Below are 9,203 nucleotides of genomic sequence, written 5' to 3'. Positions count from 1 at the left end.
TGGTCACTAAATGAACTGTTGTAAGTCAAGGACTACCTGCACAGAGCTGGGCAGCATTGCAGCAAGAAAACCTTACTTCAAGTAAGAGGTGCTTAAATCATGTAGGGATTTACATGTGCTAAGAACAGATTATTGGATTTGGCTCAAAAGGTAACTGGAATGTAACTATAACAGCATGTAAAAAGAGGAGACAAGGGTTCAATTGCAAAGCTTTGGCAAAGATCAAAAAAGTGAAGATCTTTGGCAAAGATCTTCACTTTTTTAAATGTCCTTGCTCTTTTAAACTTACCTGCTCTTAAGAACTTGTGAATGTTCTTAAAAGTAGGTAATAATCCATAGTTACTTGAATAAAAAGGTTTTATTTATGTCAATATAACCATAAAATTGCCTTATGTTTTAATGATTGCCAAACAATAACAAAAAAAAACCGATTATTGTCATACTACAAAGTTCTCTTGCAATCGCAAATTTGAACCATCATCATGACTTGATGATCAATAGGAGAACCAGAGAGTCCCTGGAAACAGCCTTAGGGAAAAAGATCAAATTGATCCAAGTTGAATCACCAAATTCTAAATCATTACACATAGTTCTCATAGGCAGTATCTGTTAAATCAGAAATAATGTCATAACCATTTTCTGTCTTCAAAGGTGGTAATTGATTCCACACTTCATCACGAAAACATTTGAAGCTCATAATTTTTAGCTTTTTATTATTGATTCTCTTCCCCCCAGGTCCCAAACATATAGATTTTTTTTCAAATTTGTGACATGTTGTTGCTATGTGAATCCATTGAGACAGGTAACTGTAAATCTATAAAGGCCCAGTGACTGCCAACAACATCCTTTTGATTCATTTACAACATTTTCTTCTGAAGACAATGCTAATAAGCAGATGAAAATATAAAGTCAAACCTATTCAAGTCTGAATTGTAAATTTTAGAAGGCCCATTAAATTCCAAGAATGTATAAAAAGTGTCCTTTTTCTTATTAGACTTCTCTGGGTATTTAAAGAGCATGTAGACTGTTTTCATGTGCCCCAATTCTGTATATTTTTGTGGAAATAAAAATATATGTGCCCCAATTCTGTATATTTTTGTAGAAATAAAACAGTCCAACAGTGTGCAGAACTCACAAACCTGACAATCTCTTGATGTTCCTAAAGTAAAATTTTCAACACAACTTTTCTAATAACCATTGCTATTGCATGCAAAAAATTTAGTCATCACAATCAAAATAAATGTTTCAATATTCAATATTCCATAGGTGTAAAGAAGCTGACAAAGACTTCTGCTCTATATCTACATGGTAAAAAGTTAAATCTTTCTGCAAGTGTGAATGTATAGGGTCATTTTTGTGAGGGAGATGGGCAATTTCTAAATTAAATGAATAACAAATATTTACTGTTTCTATGCAATGTGTTACAGATTCAGACTAAAATAAAACAGAAAGCAGTGGGTACCCTACCAGTCACCTGTAACACCTCATTTAATAGACATACCTCTAGCACAGGAGTCACCAACCTTTCAGACCTCAGGGACCACTAAATTCATAATTTTAAATCCCATGGACCACTAATATGATCTGCTTAATGACCGGCTGGGTTAGCATGGCTAGGTGGTCATGTGACTTGGTGGGTATGGCCAACTCCTCGCCTCCCCGCCTGGGCTCCTTAGGGCCCCAACAGGAAGCAGTTGTTGGAGCTAAGCAGCCACCATGAGAAAGACTTGGCAAAACAGGTGGCTCAGTTCAAATTGGATCTGACCGAGAAGGAGGCTCAGCAGAAGCACCTCACTGAGGACTATGAGCATAGGCTTTCCAAGCAGAGAGAAGACCTGCGGAAGTCCAAGGCCAGGCAAATTGCAAGCAGCCGGCAGTCAGCCGAAATACCCTGCAGTACTGCATTCTAACCACTGCGCCATCGCGGTTCTTATGGAAGTTTGTGACTAGTTTGTGACTGATAATAATTTTATGAACAGCCAAATCCTGCAAAAAGCTTTCTGTGAGAACATTCACAACATTCTCCCACCCCAAATGAGGTGTTATCATAAGTGCAATTAAAAAAAAAAAAGAGTGGAGTTTGTTGTATGGAGTTATGGGGAATAGCCAATGGTAGGATTCAAATAATTTAACAACCGGTTCTCTGCCCTAATGATTTTTTCCAACAACCAGTTCACCAAACTGCTCAGAAGGTTAACAACCAGTTCTCCCAAAGTGGTGCGAACTGGCTGAATCCCATCACTGGGAATAGCTATACCATCCTATCAGTTCTACAGAACCAAGCTTTCTTACAGTTCTTTCTTCATTGCTAGTTAATCACACAGGAATTCAGATTTGTCCTTTCCTTGATTTCAATCGTTTTCCTAATCAGGATCCCAAATTGTGCCTTCTCTTCCAAAGTGCCTGCATCTGGGATTAGATTTTTTTAAAAATCCTCTCTATACTAGTCTGTAAGATTCAAACAACCCTCCTAAGATGCAAACGGCCCTCTCCATATCACTATTTCAAAAGCCCTGAAAACTGGCTCTTTGCCCAGGGATTAGGGAAGTTTGATTTTTTTTTCTTTTCATGTGGGTTAGTTATCTTTACTATCTTTGCTCTTTTTTGTTGTTTTCTTGTTTTAATTTTTTAAACATTTTGTTAAACCACAGAATTGCTCGAGTCAGCATACAAATTAAATGAAGAAATGAATAAATCTTTGTTGTTTTCTTGTTGTCCTTTTTTAAAATTAAAAATAAAGGCCTAAATTATATTGAGTGCTATATTCTTTGCCCCTTTACTTCTGAACTGTTACATTCCACATCTATTTGGATTCAGCTTGTATTTAATTGGAGACTGAGCTTGAGAGTTACTGCTTTAGGGGTACTCAGAAACAAAGTTTTAAAAAAAATTAGGGAAATGTTATTCATTACTGTGCTATTAAATGCCACCAATTCCTTGAATTAATTTGGTCGGCAACCATTTAACTTAAATTGTTCCATACTGTATTTTTAAGTATATCACCAACAAACCAACCAAATTAACATAAATCCCAGGAATTTATCAATGTGCTTATAGTTGTACTATAGCTAATCATTAATAAGCCCAAACTCTTCAAATCAAACTTCAGCTTGTATTTATTGTCTAGGACATCTTAATTCTTGGAATATACAGTTATAAGAGAACTTTGTATCTGCTATATATTTTCATTCATCCATGCTTGTATTTGTGTGAATTTCATTATAAACATACCTTTTAAACTATTTATTGGCTCTAATTGTCCATATTTTAGCAGTAATTATTGCACTGTAAATAGCCTTTATTTACAAATAAGTATTTTTAACAGGGCATTTTATCCCTTCTGATGTAGCAATAAGATGTCCACTAAAAACTCTTTTTGATCTTTCTTTCTCCTAGAAAATTTGATGTTCCTATCCCATATCTAACAAGCACCAGTGATACAGATTTCTCCATAGGTGAGTTCATTGTTTCTGTATATCTGTTGATGCCTATAAATATGTCAGCTGTGAACCTTCCCTAATCAAGTTTAGATGACAGGAAGATGCTCCTCTCATTTGTTTGTTTGATTATTTATTCAGTATTTTACCCAAGTGGAAAATAATGTAAGATTGATTTCCATGCTTTGCATTACAGACAAGATAATTTTCTCTTTGGTTTTTGTGGTGTTTTTTTTTTTTTTTTGTGGTTTGTTTTTCACATCACACCAATTATGTGCAAGCTGCAAACATATACAGGTCATTTCTCAGATGTGAGTTAGGTCTAAAGTTTTTACAATCAGTGATAATCTCATACATCTTACACATATGCATTTACTATATGTGTAAAGACAATATCTTCTCTGCTTCTCTTATGCTCAGGTTCCAGTTGTTCATGGACTGTAATTCCCATTATCTCTAACCACTGGCCATGACAAAGGCTAATACGGATTGGAATTCAGTAGTACCTGAAGAGCCACACCTTGTCCACCAATATATTAGGATTTGCCGTTCACTTTATGTTTTTGTTGGATTAATGGGAAAAATTATAATACAATGTGTTATATATACATTATTGCATACGTATATCTCCCAACATTATTGCACGGTTTGATGGGAGTAGAGTCACAACAAAAGGCTTGTACTTTACTTTCTGTATAACTTGTAAATTAGCATCTTATTAGTTTCTTCATCATGAGTATGTCAGACGTGCCCCAATAGAAAATTGTACAATTACTTATATTAAGTGTCATTAGACGTCTGACAGTCATGAGTCTGTCAGATACGGGTGTTCTCATTCTTCTTCAGTTCTGAATAAAATCCAATGTTATCCTGAAACTAGCTGTTTTCTTACTGATACCCCCACTATAAGAGATCTCCTTTTGTTTATAAGAGATGGCAAATCTATTTTTATAATTGAAGCAAGGAGATGTAAACACCTTTTGTGAGGCAGACAAACCCACTACCATATTCTAATTTTATCAGATAACTTCCCCCTCCCCAAAAAACACATCAAGAAACTGAAAGTAAGATACTAATGTAAGATATTTTGTCCTTTTCTTAATTCTCTCAATTTAAGACTTACAAGAACAGCCCTGCAACACAGAACAAACTTGGAAATCATAAATTCTGGAGCTAATATTTCTTTTATTATAAGATTATAGCAGCTGAAATTTTGTAAGTCTGAATGCACTTTCCCTTTACCTTCGTGAGAAATAGGGAGGGTCGTGCCTGAAACACTTTCTCAAATAACATTTCTGCTTGGATTCAGATTTCTTTTATTTGACCATAGTCTTGGTTGCAGCTCTTCCTCCTATACCTCATTACATTTACAGAAAAGAATCTAATAGAGCTGGCAGGATGTATTATAGAAAAATCTGAAAATATACTGCCCTATGCACTACATAGATCCAATTCAAAATACTAGCCTGTCAAAATGTTGGTCAAATCCAAGAATGGTAACAGGGATATAATCCTATCGCTGGAATTCATTTAAAAAAAAGTATATCCTAAAAACACCTTTCAATTATCATCATCAAGATTCACAATGCTTTTACACAAACTGCTGAAGCCAGCATGTTTCTTTGTCCAGTTCTTTCTTTCAGGAAATGTGGATTAAACACTGGTTAGAAAGCTCAATAAATACTGTTAATCAGCCAGGGTCATGTGTCCCAGCTAAAACCCAAGAGGAGAAGAAAAGTGGAGATCACAGATCACAGGATGAAAGAATAGAGTTTTTAATAGCATGATGAAATATAGCTGTCACATATGCTATCAGCCCATCACTGAAGACCACAAGCCTGATTGTGCCTGTTCTGAGGTTGCTCCTACAGCAACCAGCAAAAACAGTGGCAATGATTCATTATGATTCATTCATTATCATAAGTGCATGGGACATCCAGATTATCTCATCTTCCAGGAGATTATGACCCTTTCTTTTAAAAACTCTTTTCTGTTTTAACAAAGATCATATATTTTGCTAGAATGACCTGTCTCAGAAATCCAATTCTCCAGAATTATCCCTGTTCCAGACTGCTGTTGCTTTGGTAGTTTCAGTTTATTCAACTACCTTCTCCTGCCTTCCTTCAGGGACCTGTTTTCATACATTTTATTTGTAAAACATTGCACCATATTGGATTTTTTTTTTAAAAAAAAAAACACCAAGTTTGCCATATTAGTATTATCACAGGGTCTTTTCTCTATTTATGCTTTCCACTACCTCATCCAGAACAATCCATCAATCGATCAATCAGAAGAGACCTGGAAAGGACCTTGTAGGCCTTTTAGTCCAACTCCCTGTTCAAGCAGAAGACCTTATACCATTTCGGCTGCCTTGTGACTGACTACATTATTCCTTATGGGAAAAATTTCTGGAACCAATTAATGATGAGTACCTCTGTATGCATATATATAATATGCAACCTGTGGGTGAGAGAGAGGGAGGGAGGGAGGGAGGGAGAGAGAGAGAGAGAGAGTGAGTGAGTGAGTGAGTGAGTGAGTGAGTGAGTGAGTGAATGGGACAGGTATGTCTGAATGCAGCCTGTCATGGTCTGTCCAACTTTGTGATTGGGATGCAGTTGCTGTTTTCACACAAAAAGTCAATCTGCCATCAATTTACAATCTGCCTGCAATTTACAACTCTGGTCAGATGTACTTTTTCCTCCTGTCTTCAGTAGATCTTACCAGCAGATAACAACACTGCTGTCTTCACCTGTTACAGCTTAAAGGGGAGAGGGGAATCAGAAAAGACTATCAGTCCACCAGATATTATCAAAAATGTCTTAAAAATCTAAAATTATCAAAGCAGAGAAGGACTGCAGAGTAGAAAAAGAAACATTTTTGAATCCATAATTTTGAAATGGATCATTATGAAAATTAATTTCAGAGTAAAACATTCCATGGACGAGGATGTAAATCACCTTGCTGTTACACTATGGGAAAGAACAATATTGCAAGATTCAATCTGGGTTGGATCTTGCAACATTATCCTGTGACACTTATATTTGCCTTCGTTCAAGCAGAATATTGAAAATTAAACCCTTGTTATCTTACTCTGGACTATTTTTAGTTGATGTTCTGTTTTAAAAATGTATCTTATGCACTGGTTATAGTAACAGAATGATAGTGTTAATACTGTCAGGGTGAAAGTAGGTTTAGAAGCTTTGATACAGAATACAGGTTGGTAAATTCCAAGTGTCAAAAGGAAATTTTAAATTTTGGCCATTTTAAATTAGCACTTCCTTTCAAACCTATGCTTATCTGTTTATACTTGTTCCATATCCATTATGTTCAATTTGCCTATGGCCACCTAGAATTAACGTAATTAATAATAGAATCCAAACTCAACCTCCATGGCCTCAATTAAATTCACTCCCATAAATTAGATTGAAAGAAAACCTGTCTTCCTATCTCTCTGAGGAAAGAGATAAATAGTAGGCAAGCAAAATGTCAGGATTATAACCTGGAAAAAATGAATACAAAGACCTCCTTCTGGATTAACAAATCTTCTGAAAGATGATGTGTGCCTGCCAAGGCCAAGCCTCCAATTGCTAAGTTACCTCAAGGCAGCAACTCTGGTGTAAGTACTTTGGTCTCTAACAAGGAGCCAGTATAAATCAATCTTCACCTTATGGCACTTCTGAAAAAGTTAAGATTCAGATCAGGATTGTAGACAGAAGCTCTGGATCCTTCGCCTCTCAGACATTTAGCTAGCCATAAAATAATTCTTGGAACATATGTAAAAGGTAAGGAATTTATTCTCCACAGATATGCCTCGAGCAAAACCTTCAATCAGAATGTGACACATTGTTAGAGATTTATACCTATTAAAAACAGCAGCAGCACTTAATAGAATAGTGGTCCTCACATTTTCACAACCAAACCTCCTGGCTTGCCCCATGGATTTCTGAATGCAGCTTTTTCTTCTGCCCCCTTTTCACTTTCTCCCTCCCTTGCTTCTTTCACCTTTATAGAAAATATAGTAATGAGACCATTAGACTGCTTTTGGATCCAATCCGACTGCTTAACAACCAATATACTAAGAAAGGCATAAAGTTACCTGAAAATTCTTTTTTTACTTGCACATAAAATTTTCTGCCTTGTCATCTAATAAATTTTTGTCTATCTGTCTGGGAGACAGACAAACTCTTAACACCTACAAACTCTTTAACACCTACATGTTTCTATGTTGCATTAAATGTATTAATATAAAAACTAAATTTTAAGAGGAAAATGCTATATAAAAATAAGAATTAAAATTTGTTATTGAACCAAACTTTATTCTGCTAATAACGGATTCACTCTGCTGTTCTGGACTTAAATCATCCTTCTCCAAGACTTGTTAAAGAAGGATACCAAGGTGAATTAAATTCTGTCTCTTAGTTTAGCTGTGGCCAGCTTCTAAATATTTTAACTTTTATGAGCACCATTTGGAGAAATGGGTTACAAAGAAAGAAATGAAAAGCAGCTATAAACCATTAGCTTGAATAATCATTAAAAAAGTGAGAACAATATTGCAGCCTGCATCCACATCTTTCATTCTTGATCAGTCCACAACTGATTAAAGCTTTAACCCTTTGGAAGTCCTTCCACTGCAGCCCAATCAACTCAATGGTCATTTTCACTGCTTTTCAGGCACTGGTTGATCAAAATATTAGCCTTCGTAGTTTGAGTATTCCTTTAAACACAGCATTAAGAATTATGTACACATGGCCATCTTTTATATAAGTGTTTATATGCCTTATGTAATATCAGTGCTGTTAACAGAGGCATGAATGAAATATCATGAAACAAGCTCTTTTATTCTCTTCCATGGCTCATATAATCGGAAAGGCTGTTTCTGAGACCAACCTGCAGTTTCATCCCTATGAAAAAGTTTTGATTTTATTTAAATGTGTGTGTTTGTGTCATCCAATATTATCGCTGCTAAAAACAATTCCAAAGTAGATAGCATCGATTACATGTATCCTAAGAACAGATAAAAGCAGCTGGTCTACCCTACTGCAAGGCCAAATTCTAAGAGTTATTGCTAGTAGGTTTATGCCTTTTATCTTCTGGTTTGTTTGAGATAAAACAGTCAAGAAACGAAAGAACAAAAATAGGAATAAACAAATGCCAAGGTTTCATGCTATATAGGAATTGCTCCTTGGCAATGGATTGGGAACTGCATGGCTGCTCTTTACTTCTTTGTGATAAATAGTATTTATGGCAAGAGATACTGAGTAAAATATACCCAACTAATTTAAGTGATTAAGCACTACCATATGCCAGATAAAGAGAAAGGTGGGAACCAGACAACCTTGCACAGAAAAATAATTTCTTCATTTCCAGACCAGAACTAGTGACATCCCCTTTTCAGGTAGGTGTCATCCAGATGTGTTGCAGCACATGGTCATTCTAAATGGGAATGATAGGAGTTATATTGGAGGCCAGTATATCTGGAGGGTTCTGCATTGCTAAGAAAGGGCCTTGGTAGTACAGTTGGTCTAAAGCAGCCTGTTATTAACACAGCTGCCTGCAATTACTGCAGGTTCGAATCTTACCAGGCTCAAGGTTGACTCAGCCTTCCATCCTTTCTAAGGTAGGTTAAATGAGGACCCAGTTTGTGGGGGCAATAAGCTGACTTTGTATAAATATACAAAAGTATGAAGGCTAGTGCTTAACGCATTGTAAGCCGCCCTGAGTCTCCGGAGAAGGGCGGCATATAAATCAAATTTAAAAAAAAATTTA

This window comes from Pituophis catenifer, unplaced genomic scaffold, assembly GCF_029215685.1.
Source record: "Pituophis catenifer annectens isolate HBS135680 unplaced genomic scaffold, rPitCat1.0.hap2 SCAF_3, whole genome shotgun sequence".
Classification (NCBI taxonomy): domain Eukaryota; kingdom Metazoa; phylum Chordata; class Lepidosauria; order Squamata; family Colubridae; genus Pituophis; species Pituophis catenifer.
Note: the sequence above shows the minus strand (reverse complement) of the source record.